This window comes from Rhincodon typus, chromosome 13 (assembly GCF_021869965.1).
Source record: "Rhincodon typus isolate 14 chromosome 13, sRhiTyp1.1, whole genome shotgun sequence".
NCBI lineage: Eukaryota > Metazoa > Chordata > Chondrichthyes > Orectolobiformes > Rhincodontidae > Rhincodon > Rhincodon typus.
In genome coordinates this window covers 38139895-38156161 of record NC_063344.1, presented here as the reverse complement: position 1 = coordinate 38156161, position 16267 = coordinate 38139895, and the positions used below count along the sequence as shown (strand labels likewise).

The window sequence follows — 16267 nt, the reverse complement described above, 5'->3', positions numbered from 1 at the left end:
TTGGATCAGTGAAAGCTAAGGAGTTAATTTCAATGGTCAACATATGTTGCTTGTACTAATGGTGAAATCTATATAATTTTCATGTTTGTTAATGTAATTTATTTGAATATATTTCATTTTTGGATTAATTGTTAAACCAGATGAACAACCATAATGTTTTGAAGTCTGTTACTTTCATTATATTGTGTCCTGGAAATGTGCATTAAAAATGTTCAAATGCTTGGCTATACCCTGTATTTCAATTTGTGGGCATCAGAAACTTTTCATGAATCTCTTAAATCTGACTAAACATTTATTTATTTATTTTAAATATTAGAATGTGATGCAAACAGAATTTTTTGACTGTTCATTTTAGTGAACACCCAAGTGTTGTCAAATTTCAGTAATGCTTAACACAATAACAATGTTTGAAGTGGAACAGTGCATTGATCTGTACATAAATTTGTATTGAATTTCCAGTTTTGTGGCCTGCTATTTGCTGAATGACAGAATGTGATAGAAAGCATATTTGCTATTTTAGCCAAAACTGTAAAATCAACAGTGTGAAATGTGTTTTAAATTTACTTCACCCAGCGTTTATGGGAACTTTTCAGTTGACTTTTTGAAAAGTGACTGGGCCTGGATTCCATGTGGGCAAGTCTGTGCTGGTTCATTGTGATTGTTAAACAACTCACAGTCAGGATAGAGAGGGCAGCTGAGGTTTGGATGTGGCTAGTTGCCAATAAATATATGCAATTATGAAATCTGTTAAGTCCCTGTTCCCATGCCATTTGGATTTTCAATGTAGCATGTGCAGGGTAGGTAGGAATTGGAGCACAAGGATCAACTAATGGATGCCTTCCTCAATGAGCACTAGGCTACAGTTGTGGCTAACAGTTATCCTCTGTGGAAGTTGCCCTACTATGATCATAGTTGGGCAACAGTGGCATTTATGAAAAGAAAATAAATCCCTGCCCATTCTCATTAGATTGATCCCCTCATCTCCTACCTCAGTTGGTGGGAATGTTGATCTTTGAAAATTTAAGGCTTCCCAAAGCCATCCAGCGTCAAAAGCCACCTGCGGACTTTGGGTAGTGAGCCTGCTCATGGCCTTTGGCCGAAGCTTTCAGATGAAGCGTATAGGAGGGCAGGACAGGCACACAGCACCAGTGATACCTTAAAAATGGTACAGCCACAACATGGGGCTACCTGTATGCCAAATAACAGAAGCAGCATACAACAAGTAAGTGATACTACACTTCAGACCAGATATGAACACTGTAATCCTATTATATCCAGCTGGCTGTTAATGGTGGTGGATAGTTAAATAACTTGGAAGAGAAGGCAGGTCTGCAAATATCCCCATCCCACAATGATGGGGGAGCCCAGCCCATCTGTGCAAATGACCAGGCTGAAACATTTGCAGCATTTTTGGGAAGAAGTGCCTTTGGAATGATATACCTCAGCGTCATCCTGAAGTCCCTAATGTCACATCACCCTTCTTCAGACTTGATTCACACTGTGTGATATTAAGAAATTGCTAAAGACATTGGAAACTGCAAAGGCTGTTGGGCCTGACAGCATCCTGGTAATAGCACTGAAATATGCTCCAAAATTAACTACTGTTCCACTACAGCTACAACAGTGGCACCTCGGATAATTCAGTGACATAATTTCTCAGATGAGCGATCAGTCCTTCATAGCGTGAGGACTTCCTGTCTAGTCATACCATGCTATTTTCATGTGTTTTAAACAGTGTGTCAAAAGTTGTTTCCTGACTGTTGTGTCTAAGTGCTCCAGAACAATGTTGTCCAATAGGATTTTGATACTTGCCAAACTTAAGACAGTCAGGTCACAATGTTCGCCACATGATAGAAAATGTATGCAACATTTTATGATAGGTCTAAGGTTCTTAAGCATCAGTCAAGATTGATACTCTCATTGTTTGAACCAGCAGAACAGCTCATAAGCGTATTGCAATCCAACTGTTCTATAAATCAAGCTCACTGTATGGGGGTCCCTGGTTTACAAATGCCTGACTAATAACGCTCATACTTAGAATGTAATCACATACTTAGTTATAAGTTTAATGACCTGGTATAAAAACACTTCCCATATTTATGAGCAGTTGCTTTCCATTGTTTGATATTATGTTACCATTCATGTACAGTTTGACTTGTGAACGGACGCACGAACGAACCTGATTGCAACCTGGGCACTGCATATATTCTTAAAGGATGGTAACAGTGTTCATTTGTTGACAGTGTGCACCAGTTTCTTTTTCTATTAAAAAGGAATTTGCATCAAGTCTGACTTTTGTCCTGGTTGCCTCAAGCTGCTACAGACAAGCAAAGGATGGGCACATAGCTCTCTGCAGCTGAAGTACACAAGGGTTGAAATACAGAGTGTGAAGCCATCTGGTACAAGACAGTGGCCAGACTGGCTTAAAACCAGATCATCTGGTACAAAACTGAATGTTTGGCTAAACGTTGCCTAAGTTATACACTTCAATTATTAGCAGCCATGTGGCACTGTTTATTGCTCACACACTTCAAGTGTTTTGCAAAAACTGACAACCATCAGATAACTGCAAATGAGAATCTTAGTGACACAGGGAATGCTAACCTAAATTCCTACATTGGGCAATAGTCTTTCTGAAGTCTGGCCATGCTTTCACAGCACTTCACAGAGCAGTGCCACAGATTTACATGTGTTGTCAGTTAGAGGCACCAGAAGGCAGGGAAGCGGGGGAGGAGGTTAATAAATAAAAACTAGATTTCTTGCTTCATTCAATAAGTAGCCCTTCAGCTTCCAGTTCACTAGAAACTCGACAACTGAACTGTAATCAGATAAACATGATTATAGTCTGACCAGTATATGAGTCCTGTCCAACAACGTCATAAATGATTTTTCCTTGGTCAATTAAGAACTGATGACAAGTAATGGTTTACTGAGTGATAACTATACTCCTGTCCGGAGCTGTGACTTCAAGGTTCAGTGTTGTGTAAATCTAAAATGCTCAGCATTAATTTGCTGCGTATCAGTGGTAGATTCGTCACTTTTGTTTTTCGTTTATTCATTTTGTGGGAAACTGGCGTCACCTGCCGGCCAGCATTTATTGCCTGTCCCTAGTTGTCCTTGAGAAGCTGCCGCCTTGAACTGCTGCAGTCCACCTGTTGTGGTTGGAGCCACAATGCCATTTGGCAAGGAATTTCAGGATTTTGACCCAGTGACAGTGAAGGAATGACGATATGTTTCCAAGTCAGGATGGTGAGTGGCTTGGACGGGAGCTTGAAGGTGGTGGTGTTCCCGTTTGTCTGCTGCTCTTGACCTTCTAGGTGGAAGTGGTCGTGGGTTTGGAAGGTGCTGTCTGAGGATCTCTGGGTAATTTCTGCAGTGCATCTGGTAGATAGTGTACTACTCAGTAGCAGCAGTGTGTACTGTGGAGGGAGTGGTGCTTGTGGATGCAGTGCCAATCAAATGGGCTGCTTTGTCCTGGATGGTGTTAGGATTCTTGAGTGTTGGGAAGTGGGGAGCATTTCATCGCACTCCTGATTTGTGCCTTGTAGATGCTGGACAGGCTTTGGGGAGTCAGGAGGTAAATTACTTGCCACAGTGTTCCTAGCCTCTGACCTGCTGTTGTAGCCATTGCATTTATGTGGTGAGTCCAGTTGAGTTTTTGATCAATGATAACTCCCAGGATGTTGATAGTGGGGGATTCAGTGATGGTAATACCATTGAATGTCAAGGGGCAATGGTTAGATTGTCTCTTGTTGGTGACGGTCATAGCCTGGCATTTGTGTTGTGCAAATGTTAACTTGCCACCTGCCAGCCCAAACCTGGGTATTGTCCAGATCTTATTGCATTTGGACACTGACTGCTTCAGTGTCTGGTTAGTCATGAATGGTGATGAACATTGTGCAATCATTAACAAGCATCTCCATTTCTGGCCATATGACATGGTTACAGGATGGTCACGACTGGGAGTTAAATATCCAAGGGTACCAGACTATTCGGAAGGACAGACAGGAAGGTACGGGAGGTGGTGTAGCTCTGATATTCAAGGATGCCATCAGGGCGGTGCTGAGAGATGATATAGGTTCTATGGAGAATGAGGTTGAATCCATTTGGGTGGAAATTAGAAATTCTAAGAGGAAAAAGTCAATGATAGGTGTAGTCTATAGGCCACCAAATAATAACATCACATTGGGGCGGGCAATAAACAAAGAAATAACTAATGCCTGTAAAAATGTTACGGCAATTATCATGGGGGATTTTAACCTACATGTAGATTGGTCGAACCAACTCCGTCAGGGTAGCCTTGAGGAGGAGTTCGTTGAGTGTATCCGTGATAGTTTTCTTGAACAGTATATAATGGAACCAACGTGGGAGCAAGCTATCCGAGATCTGGTCCTGTGTAATGAGACAGGAATAATTAATGACCTCATAGTTAGGGATCCTCTTGGAAGGAGTGATCACAGTATGGTTGAATTTAGAATACAGATGGAGAGTGTGAAGATAAAATCCAATACCAGGGTCCTGTGCTTGAACAAGGGGAACTACAATAGAATGAGAGAGGACTTGGCTAAGGTAAACTGGAAACAAAGATTTTATGGTGGGACAGTTGACGAGCAGTGGAGGACTTTCAAAGCAATCTTTCAAAGTGCTCAGCAAAAGTATATTCCAATGAAAAGGAAGGACTGTAAGAAAAGGGGTAATCTGCCATGGGTGTCTAAAGAAATAAGGGAGGCAATCAAATTGAAAGAGAAGGCATACAAAGTGGCCAAAAACAGCATGAAACTAGAAGATTGGGAAAACTTTAAAGGTCAACAGAAAGCCACAAAAAGAGCTATAAGGAAAAGTAAGATAGAACATGAGAAAAAACTAGCGCAGAATATAAAGACAGATAGGAAAAGTTTCTATAAATATATAAAACGAAAAAGAGTGGCTAAAGTAAACGTTGGCCCTTTAGAGCATGAGAAGGGGAATTTAGTTATGGGATATGATGAAATGGCCGAGGCATTGAACAGGTATTTTGTATCGGTCTTCACAATGGAGGACACTAATAACATGCCAGTAATTGACAAAGAGACGAAGGTAGGTGAGGACCTGGAAACGATCATTATTACGGAAGAGGTAGTGTTGGGCAAGCTAATGGAGCTAAGGATTGATAAGTCTCCTGGCCCTGATGGAATGCATCCCAGGGTACTAAAAGAGATGCACTGGCAGAAATTTTCCAAAATTCGCTGGACTCTGGGGCAGTCCCAGCAGATTGGAAAACAGCAAATGTGACGCCACTGTTTAAAAAGGGAAGTAGACGAAAGATGGAGAATTATAGACCGGTTAGCTTAACCTCTGCAGTGAGGAAGATGCTTGAGTCTATTATCAAGGAAGAAATAGCAAGGCATCTTGATAGAAATTGTCCCGTTGGGCAGACGCAGCATGGGTTCATGAAGGGCAGGTCATGCTTGACAAATCTTTTGGAATTCTATGAAGACATTACAAGCAAGGTGGACAATGGGGACCCAGTGGATGTGGTGTACCTAGATTTCCAAAAGGCCTTCGACAAGGTGCCGCACAAGAGGCTACTGCATAAGATAAGGATGCATGGCATTAAAGGTAAAGTATTAGCGTGGATAGAGGATTGGTTGACTAACAGGAAGCAAAGAGTGGGGATAAATGAGTGCTATTCTAGCTGGCAGTCAGTGGCTAGTGGTGTGCCTCAGTGATTGGTGTTGGGACCGCAATTATTTACAACTTATATAGATGATTTGGAGTTGGGGACCACGTGTAGGGTGTCAAAGTTTGCAGATGACACTAAGATGAGTGGCAAAGCAAAGTGTGCAGAGGACTGTGAAACTTTGCAGAGGAACATAGATACATTGAGTGAGTGGGAAAAGGTCTGGCAGATGGAATACAATGTAAATAAATGTGAAGTCATACATTTTGGTAGGAGTAATAGTAAAAAGGATTATTACTTGAATGGTAAAAAGTTGCAGCATGGTGCTATGCAGAGGGACCTGGGTGTCCTTGTGCATGAATCACAGAAGGTAGGTCTGCAGGTACAACAAGTAATTAGGAAGGCAAATGGAATTTTGTCCTTCATTGCTAAAGGGATTGAAATAAAAAGCAGAGAGGTTATGTTGCAGCTGTACAAGGTGCTGGTGAGGCCACACCTGGAGTACTGTGTGCAGTTTTGGTCTCCTTACTTGAGAAAGGATGTACTGGCACTGGAGGGGGTGCAAAGGAGGTTCACTAGGTTGATTCCGGAGTTGAGGGGGTTGGCTTATGAGGAGAGACTGAGTAGATTGGGATTATATTCATTGGAATTCAGAAGATTGAGGGGGGATCTTATAGAAACATATAAAATTATGAAGGGAATAGATAAGATAGAAGTAGAGAGGATGTTTCCACTGGCAGGTGAAGCTAGGACAAGACAGCATAGCCTCAAGATTAGAGGGAGCAGATTTAGGACTGAACTGAGAGGGAATTTCTTCACCCAGAGGGTTGTTAATCTATGGAATTCCTTGCCCAGTGAAGTAGTTAACGGTACTTTAGTAAATGTTTTTTAAAAAAAAGGTAGATTTTTTTTTGAACAATAAAGAAATTAAGGGATACGGTGAGAACGCGGGTAAGTGGATCTGAGTCCACGAAAGGATCAGCCATGATCTTATTGAATGGCGGAGCAGGCTCGAAGGGCCAGACGGCCTACTCCCGCTCCTAGTTCTTATGTTCTTATGATGGAGGGAAGGTCATTGATGAAGCACCTGAAGATGGTTGGGCTAGGACACTGCCCTGAGGAACTCCTGCAGAGATCTCCTGAAGCTGAGATGACTGCTCCCAACAACATATACTGAATAGTAAGCACATTGGACAGCACTGGCCTAGATGACAGAGGGACTTGCATACATAGAGAACTTTGGGTACTAATAGACTGTAGGCAAAAAAGCACAAGCAAGTGTTGTGTTTCATTTTAGATCTATTTCAGCTTACACTGCATTCTCTAGATAGATTGAAGATGCCATATCTTTGAGTAACTTCTGTTGGACGTAGGTTTGAAATAAAATGCAAGAAAATTAACAAGCTTGCCTCTAATAATTAGACTGTGCTCCCCAACTGTAAATTATGCCCCAAGTTCTAGATTTGATTTCTCTGCCAATGGTCAAAATGCATGGGCTTAAAGTCCTCACATCACCCCAGAAAATCCACTCATGGGGTGTCTCAACAGGAAAAGTCATTCTTGTAAGTAGCATGGAACGAAATGGTGAAGGCGAGCCTGTGACTGGAGGAGTGGTGGGCATTTGTTATTGCTGGCAGTGAGGGAGCTGGCAGGGGAATGGTAGTGTGTGGGGGGTGCAGGAAGAGACATCGAGGCTGGGAGGCCACAAGGGATGGGTGGGAGCAGAGATGTGGTTTCCAAAGGAGGAAGAGACTGCAAAGAAGAGTGACTAGTTTCAGATCAGTCAAAGGGATAATTAGCTAACTGGGGAAACTCAGAATCACTGAGATAATGAATTACTTGTGAATAAGCAGCTGTATCTAGTTTAAGGTTGCATATGTTGAGGAGAGAATCCACAGTACGTGGACTGCAACGGTTCAAGAAGGCAGCTCACCATCACCTTCTTAAGGGCTACTACAGACGTGCAATAAATACTGGCCAGTCCGGAAGGTCCCACATCCTGCAAACGAAAAAAAAAATCAAAGTAAGTCAATGCATGGAATCCTCCAAGATCAATCAACCCTCAAGATTTTGTTCCAAGACCGACTCTGCTTTTTCTGTTCTAACCAGAGCTTTGAATGATCATTGTTTTGGTCTTTAATTGTTTGCTGTGGTAGTATTTAACAACCAAACTCTTCTTTTTTTTAAAAAAAAGATTAAAATGCAGCTTTACTCAGTAATCAAAGTCTTTTCACAAAATTCTAAAAACAGTTATTGAACAAATATGAATAATTAAGTATTTCCTAGCCATGTATTTTCTAACTCAAGCTTCCGTTTTCTGTTTGTCTCCTGGGATTATGATAAGTTTGGATGGTTTTGCCCATAAGCTAATATTGTGCACATTAAAACAACTATTTTTATATTCATTTATGAAACAACATGCTGTTGTGAATGCAGTTAGCTGTAAATATGTTGTTTTTGTCATCCTGTCAACTTTGAAAGGATTGGTATTGTTGATTTAAATTGTGCAAAAACAGTGTTATATTGAAATTACTTAACTTGCATTGCTGGATAATTTAAAATTTAATTTTAACAAAAACAACTATGCATTAATGTAAGAGACGGTTGGTTTTATTTGTTTTGTTTGTTTCTTTTTTTGTTGGAAATTATTGCAAATATATTATCAATCGTAGGGGTGAATAGTAGGGGTTAATTCCACAATTGTTCTGTTCCTAATATGATCACTGCCAGGCAGTGAGGTTTGGCGGGGAGATAATGGCCCTGTTTATGTAGTGGTGGGCAAGGTATGCTTTTACTTACGGGTAGTCCTTAATGTGGTAGTTACATTTCTGAAGAGCATTGCGTTAACTGAAGCTGCATTATTCAAAAAACAAATTCAAATAGAAACCTCTGTAAATGTTTAGGTTACATTGTGAGAGCATCAGACAAGTACAGAATACAAGCACAATGTTAATGTTTAAAAAAAAACATGAAAATGTGTAAAATGAAAGGTTGAGTGTCTTTTGGAGCAGTTTTAAAACCTTATCCAGCCTTAGTTGAGGCAGGCAACAGCCAAAGCTAGTTGAATGAACAGGAACTTGTCCAAGAATCCTCAGTTTTAGAATCTGTGTTTGATTTATTGTTGTCGCATGTACTGAGGTACAGTGAAAATTTATTTCTCTATGTTGTGGCAGTCAGGTAAGAACTTCCATTATTGCAAGTTAGGTTCACGTTATTGGAATCAGGTAGCAAAATAAAAACTGCATTACGGTGAAAGTGTACTAATTGAGGACTACCTATTATAACGCTTAGCCGTGATCTGTGAAAGGATCAAACTGAGCCGTATGCTAATGAGCTTGCTGGAAGAGACACCAAATTTGTAACTGGTGGAGATTTGAGGTTGTTTTTGTTGCTCTTTCTAAAAAAAAACCTGTAGAAAATGCGATATCCTGTTTGTCTTGGGGTGAAAAACATCATTCATCTTGTTTCCCCTTTTTATAGTCTCAGACCTATGCTGGTTTCAACCATAACTTCCAAATCACTTTCTGGATCAATGTACTTCAAGATTGCTACAGTCTGAACAGAAGCTGCTTTTATTTTTACACGTTAGTGCAATTGCCTTCTGCCAATGATATTCCAAGGTTTTGGCCTTCGCAAATCTGGCTGTGTAGACCTTCCAGCTGTGAGTGGATGGTAGAAGCATGACACTACATCAATACTCCCTTTAGGAATTGTTCCAGTGTTGATTGTTCACCTGGTTGAAATCTATACACGGTGTTACTCGTATGTCTAATCTTAGTACTTTGAATTTTAATTGCCATGTACTAAATGAATTACCTAAAAGGTCTAAATCTTATTGAATATGAGATAACAAGGTGTAGAGCTGGATGAACACAGCAGGCCAAGCAGCATCAGAGGAGCAGGAAAGCTTATGTTTCGGGTCTGGACCCTTCTTCAGAAATGGGGGAGGGGCAGGGGATTCTGAAATAAATAGGGAGAGAGGGGGAGGTGGATGGAAGATGGATAGAGGAGCAGATAGGTGGAAAAGAGACAGACAGGTCAAGGAGACGGGGATGGAGCCAGTAAAGGGGAGTGTAGGTGGGGATTTAGGATAGTGTAGGTCAGTCAAGGGAAGACGGACAGGTCAAGGAGGCGAGGATGAGGCTGATTGGGGGTGGGGGTTGAGGTGGGAGGAGGGGATAAGTGGGAGAAAGAACGGACAGGTCAGGGAGGTGTGGACGAGCTGGGCTGGTTTTGGGATGCGGTCGGGGGTGGGGAGATTTTGAAGCTTGTGATGTCCACATTGCAGCCCAATGGTATTGTACTTTGGTCATTTCTATCTCTCTCTCAACATGCGAGAAAATATTGAACCATATCTCTTGCTAGTCACCTGCAAATTCCACTTAAAGCAATACACCATCCTGACTTGTAAGCATATTGCCATTCCTTCACAGATGCTGTGTAAAATTTTGGAAATCCATTCCAATAGAGGATTGTGAGTGGACCTACACCCGTTGGACTGTATTGTTCAAGAAGCTGGTTTACCATTGCCACCTTGAAGGCAATCAGACATGGATAATGGATGCTGATCCTGCTAGAAGCACCCACCCTCTACCAATGAATGATGTATAATAAGAAAAATTGGGTTGCTTCCTGGCAGGTTGTTAAGCTGTTCTCCCTGTGGGTAAGTGTGGCTTTGGGAACCTCCCTTATTTCCAATGCCAGGACTCTAAAGCCATTGGAACAATTCAACTTGTGACTACAAAATGGTCAGCTGTGAGCTAAATATACCTGGCTATAAATTTGGCAGAGAAAATGATTTGAGTCGACAGATCATTAAACATGTAATCATTTCAGTAATAGAGAGGGAATGACAGCTAAGCAGGCAACCGAGACTTTGTGGAGAGAATTAAGAATGCTGTGTTTTCTACCACTGCAACTGGAAAAAGAACACTCCCCATCCATGCAGTTGCAATGCCTGTGATGTCCCTGCAAGCGACACCGCGGTTAAGTTCTTACATCAATGATAGGGCCATCTGTTACACTGAGTGATATTTTAACAAGTGGAGCACCAGTAGATAAGAACTGAAAGAACTGCGGATGCTGGAAATCGGAAGCAAAAACAGAAATTGCTGAAAAAGCTCAGCAGGTCTCGCAGCATCTGTGGTGAGAAATCAGAGTTAACATTTCAGGTCCAATGACCATCCTTCAGAACTGCTGATAGTGAGGAAAGTTTTTTTATGCAGAACATAGGGTGGGGAGTAGGGGGTAAGGAGTAAATAATAGTGGAGATAGAACCTAAAGAGAGAACAGAGATAGTAGGAACTGCAGATGCTGGAGAATCCGAGACAACAAGGTGCAGGGCTGGATGAACACAGCAGGCCAAGCAGCATTATAGGAGCAGAGAGGCTGACGTTTCGGGCCTAGACCCTTCATCAGAAAAGGTGGGAGAAAGAACGGACAGGTCAGGGAGGCGTGGACGAGCTGGGCTGGTTTTGGGATGCGGTCAGGGGCAGGGAGATTTTGATGAAGGGTCTAGGCCCGAAACGTCAGCCTCTCTGCTCCTATGATGCTGCTTGGCCTGCTGTGTTCATCCAGCTCTGCACCTTGTTGTCTCTAAAGAGAGAACAGTTGGACAAAGGAGTGGATAGTGGTCAGTCTAGGAGAACGATTAGCTACTAATGGGAAGTATTGGTGGCTTACAATGGAGTGTGTGTATAGCAGATCATGTGATAAGGTGTTTGGGGTTGGAGTAAGGACATGGGAGAGGTTGAACTCCATATTGAGTCCAGAGAACTGTAGAGTTCTTAAGTGGAATTTGAGGTGCTGTTCTTCCAGATTCTGCTGAGCTTCGCTGGAGCACTACGGCAAACCTGAGACACATGTCGGCCAGGGAACAAGGTCTGTTGAATTGGCAGGCAACAGGAAGCTCAGGGTCTTTTTTGCGGATTGAATGTAGGTGTTCTGTGAAGTGGTCACCCAATCTGCGTTCCTTCTCCCCAGTGTAGAGGAGACCACAACGTGAGCAGCGAATGCAGTAGGCTAGATTGATTGAACGGCAGGTAAAACACTGCTGCACCTGGAAGGTGCGTTTTGGGTCCTTGGATGCGGTGGATGGGCAGGTGGTACTCCTTCTGCGTTTGCAGGGAAAGGTGTCCTGTAGTTTTGCAACCCCCATCCCCTACCCACCATGTTCTGAGGGAACGGTCTTTCCTTTGCCCTCCCCTCCCCTGTTGGCTTTCTGTAATGTGTGTCTGGTGATGGCATCCTGCTGGAAGTGGCAGCATCCACATCAGAAGATCACTGCCCAGCATTTCTGCCACCTCCAGCAGGATGCCACCACCACTTATGCCGATATAATCCTAACATTGTCAATACAGTGCGGAGCTGGTGGAACACAGCAGGTTAGGCAGCATCAGAGGAGGAGGAAAGTTGACATTTTGGGATTACACCCTTATTCAGAAATGGGAGCTGGGAAATGAATAGAGGTGTGAGGCTGGGGGAAGGTAGGTGGGATCATGATAGATGGATGCAGTAGGGAGTCGTGGGGATTGGTCAGTGGGAAGGGAGGGGCGGATAGGTGGGAGAGAAGATGAATGGGTTGTGTTGGGTCAAGGAGGTGGGGATGAGAGGGAGGGTTGGAAATTGAATGAGGCCAGGCGTGCGGAGATTTTGAATCTGGTGAATTCTATGTTGAGGCCCTTACGCTGTAAGCTCCTGAGGCGGAATATGAGGTGGTGTTCCTCCAGTTTGCGTGTGGCCTCATTATGACACTGGAGGAGGCCCAGGACGGACATGTCACCAAGGGAGTGGAAGGAGGAGTTAAAATGGTTGGCAACCGGAAGGTGGTGTTGAATATAGCATAACGTTAAAGTTACTGCTATGGTGTTAACATTTGACATCACCGGTTATGATTCACATCTGGTGCCAATCTTAAATTATATTAGGATTTTTTTAATTGCTTAAATTTATTTTTAATGTCTTGGAGTGTTCTTTAGAGATTGAAAAGACTATACCCTCTTGACTGTAGAATATTTTTCTGAATGAGCAGATGGCATGTATCTATGTGGGCTGACAGTGTAGATCATTTAAGAGTGTGCTGTGCACAGTTTTTGTACAGGTAATTTTTGGCAGACTGTTTGTTTACTTATTTCTGCTTTAGTCAGAAGCAAATAGATCATAGAAGATCATAGATCATAGAATCCCTACAGTGTGGAAACAGGCCCTTCGGCCCAACAAGTCCACACCGACCCTCAGAGCACCCAACCCAGAACCCGTCCCCCATACCACACATCCCTGAACACTATGGGCAATTTAGCGCGGCCAATCCACCTAGCCTGCACATCTTTGGACTGTGGGAGGAAACCGGAGCACCGGGAGGAAACCCACGCAGATACGGGGAGAATGTGCAAACTCCACACAGGCAGTTGCTTGAGGGTGGAATTGAACCCGGGTCCCTGGTGCTGTGAGGCAGCAAGTGCTAACCACTGAGCCACCGTGCCGCCCTAATATTTTCTGTTGAAAGATCCATTAAGTTACCTTATCTTGGGATTCTATCTGCATCATTTTTTATTTTAAGTGGCTAGTGCATAACTGGAATACATAAGGGCAATTGTCGTAACTTTGCCTCTTTCTGAGCAAGCACCTGGTCTGATCCTAATGCTTGTGATTGGTGATGTGTGAACATCATGAATACAACAGGATACTGGGGCAGACAAAGGTATTCTCTATCATCTTCTATTTTTATTTTTAATTTGTTTGCAAGTTCTTTTTATCTTCATTTGCTTGTCTCACCATAGACAAATAAATAATATTTTCAGTGTAAGAACTGACTTGTCCAGGCCTAACCCTGGGAGTGAGGGTCAATTAGGGGTGATAGAAATCATCCAAATTTTATTCATATCAATGAAAAGTAACATTGGGCTGTCTTTAACCAACAGCTCTCGGTAACATCAACTCAATGGCAGGGTAGCAAATTGAGAATCAATTCCATTGTGTCTCTCTGGTACTTTCTTCTGTTTTCACTTCAGTTTATTTCAGCCTAGTCACCTCCTTTTGACACCCTTGCTCTCTACCCTTCTCCAGCCTCTTCTAGAATTTCTCCTGGAGATATTCTGTCTTTTCTCCTTCAATTTTTGCAGTGAGTGTAATTGGTATTTTCAATATCTATGTCAAGTCGTCTTGTTCTCACTGATTTGACTGGCATTCTGTCCTCCCTAAATCTTCCCCATCATATAACCTTAATTTGGGCTCTGTGAGCACCACTTGTCTCCGGACCTCATTATGATCTTCAATCCCGTTAGTCTTGCTCCAAACAAGGACGCAATACCAAATTTCAGAGGTGAGGTGAGAGTGACTGTCTGTCTTTGTCACCAAGGCAACATTTGGCAGTGTCCTGGTAAAATCAAAATCAATGGAAATTCTGTTGGACTCCCTTCCTGTCTCAGCTAAGCCTGTCTACCACCTTCTAAGCAATTAGAGGTGCAATGGAATATCCCTGGAATATCCCCACTTGCCTAGGTGAGTGCAGCCTCAGCATTTAACGCTAACCAAGACAATGTGACCATTTGACTAGCATTCAATCCACCACTGTATAAATGATTATTCTTTCTAACTATAGTGACAGCAGTTTGTACCATATTTAGGACCAGGTGGAGAGGGGTGCATCAGCTCCCCTCTTTTTAATCCCCTCAGTCAGTCACATCAAATATTTAAACTCTCTATCGCACACAGCGATGTCACACTTGAAAAGGCAGAGGGTGTCTGTAATACCATGGAAGAAGAAAGAAAATGTAGTTTGAAGGTTCTGGGAGTTCTTGAGCTGTGAGAGTTGAATTTGAGTCCATGACTGTTTAGTTGACGTCTCATATCCTCAGCAGTAGTAAAATTTGGAGAATCCTTGAGCTCTCGGTGAATGATTATTTCTTCTTAGTACTGGTGCTGGCTTCTGATAGGCCCAGGAGGAAATGAGAGCGAGGGAGAGAAAGAGAGAAAACTAGGTTTTTCAGTCCTTACTGTTGCTAACCCATGTTTTTTCCCTCCCCCTCCCTCTCCCTCTCTCTTCTGGAAAATAGTTACTGAAGTATGGTTCATTTGTGTTATTGCTGAGTCTTGCTCCACTCTCTTTCCTTTATATTTCCAATATGTGCCAGTTCTCTTTCAATTGTAAATTAGAACAGGCGATGCACATTTCTTGGCCCTTACTAGATTGACTGGTTTCCATATCTTCAGATAAAATATTAATTTCAGTTCAGATGATTTTGTTTATTCCACATTTGGTTTCCTGAATTTGCTGATATCTGTGGTTTGATGTCAACCATGGCAAGCTTTAAAGCCACTTTAAGTTCACGAAAGTCTTGGGAATTAAAATATGATGCTGGAAGTTTTGCATTGCTAGTCTATATTTTACTCCTATTGTGACAACCCATGCATAGGATGCACTGTAGCAACGTGTAACCTGTGGCCTTTATCCCCATGATCTTGCTCACAGACAATCCTCTAACTAATTTCTTGTCTCCTCCACCACCCACACCTCTTACCCATTTGCCCAATTTTGATTCTTCCAGAGTTTGTCCCGCTGAAAGCAAGATCTCTACCTGAATTATATATGTCTTCACTTTCAAACTTCTTAATGTGTAGCCTTTTTGATTTTGTTTCTCCTTAGTATTTCTGCGACTGCTCCTTCATTTCCACCACTCATTCTGGTATTACTCTGATCTTTGTTCCCTCAAATCCAAGAAAGGCAATTTGTAACTTTTTTTTGTTCATTCACGCGATGAGGGCGTCGCTGGCCAGGCAGCGTTTATTGACAATCCTTAATTGCCCAGAGGGCAGTTAAGAATCACATGCAAGCCAGACCAGGTAAGGATGGCAGTTTCCTTTCCTAAAAGACAGTAGTGAACCAGATGGGTTTTTCCAACAATCAGCAATGGATTCATGGTCATCATTAGAGTCCTAATTCCAGATTTTTTTTGTATTGAATTCAGATTCCACCATCTGCCATGGCGGGATTCGAATCCAAGTCCTCAGAACATTATATGGTTCTCTGGATTGACAGTCCAGCGATAATATCACTAGGCCATCGCTTCCCTGTCGAACTGTTCAGATTTAACTGGACCTCATTGAGTACTGAGTCCACTCTTCTCATTTCCAGAAACCATTCACTCTTCCACAATGGCTTTTGAAAGTTAATCTACACACTGACAGTTTTCTTCCCCTCACTGTCAGTCAGTCAACTCAGACTTTTTCTCTTCTTCCCCCCTCCCGCTTATCCTTTGTTTTCGAGGACTGCTTGTGACTGTGGAACCTGTGGACAATCACACAGGTAGAATTTGCAGTTTCACTGAAGAATGGAGGAGACAAATCTTGTTTAATTTTCCCAATTTCAGAAGTTGCCAAGTTTCTCACTGGGTTTAGAAAAGATACAACTCACATGGATATCACTGATAAAAGATGTATGTCCTAAAAACTGATGCTCATTGACGTTACATGCCTGTCGAATGGACAAATTATTTGTATTAGCAGTCGACTAATTTTGAGCACATTCTGCTGATTCTGAATTTGTATAAAAAAGGATGTAGAAAATTTGTCAGGAATCCATTACAACTTTGTAGTTTTCTGTTGAGACTT

The 16267-nt window shown here is 42.3% G+C and overlaps 1 long non-coding RNA gene across 6 annotated transcripts in view; it reads left to right on the top strand.

The window, feature by feature from the left end:
* Nucleotides 1-16267, top strand: part of LOC125484689 — a 109877-nt gene that overhangs the window by 36500 nt on the left and 57110 nt on the right. The window contains exon 2 of one of the 6 annotated variants that reach the window (XR_007263518.1): nucleotides 10093-10322. The exons of the other annotated variants lie outside the window; for them this stretch is intronic. This is a non-coding gene — a long non-coding RNA (uncharacterized LOC125484689). The remainder of the gene's footprint in view (nucleotides 1-10092; nucleotides 10323-16267) is intronic. 6 annotated transcript variants of the gene reach the window in all.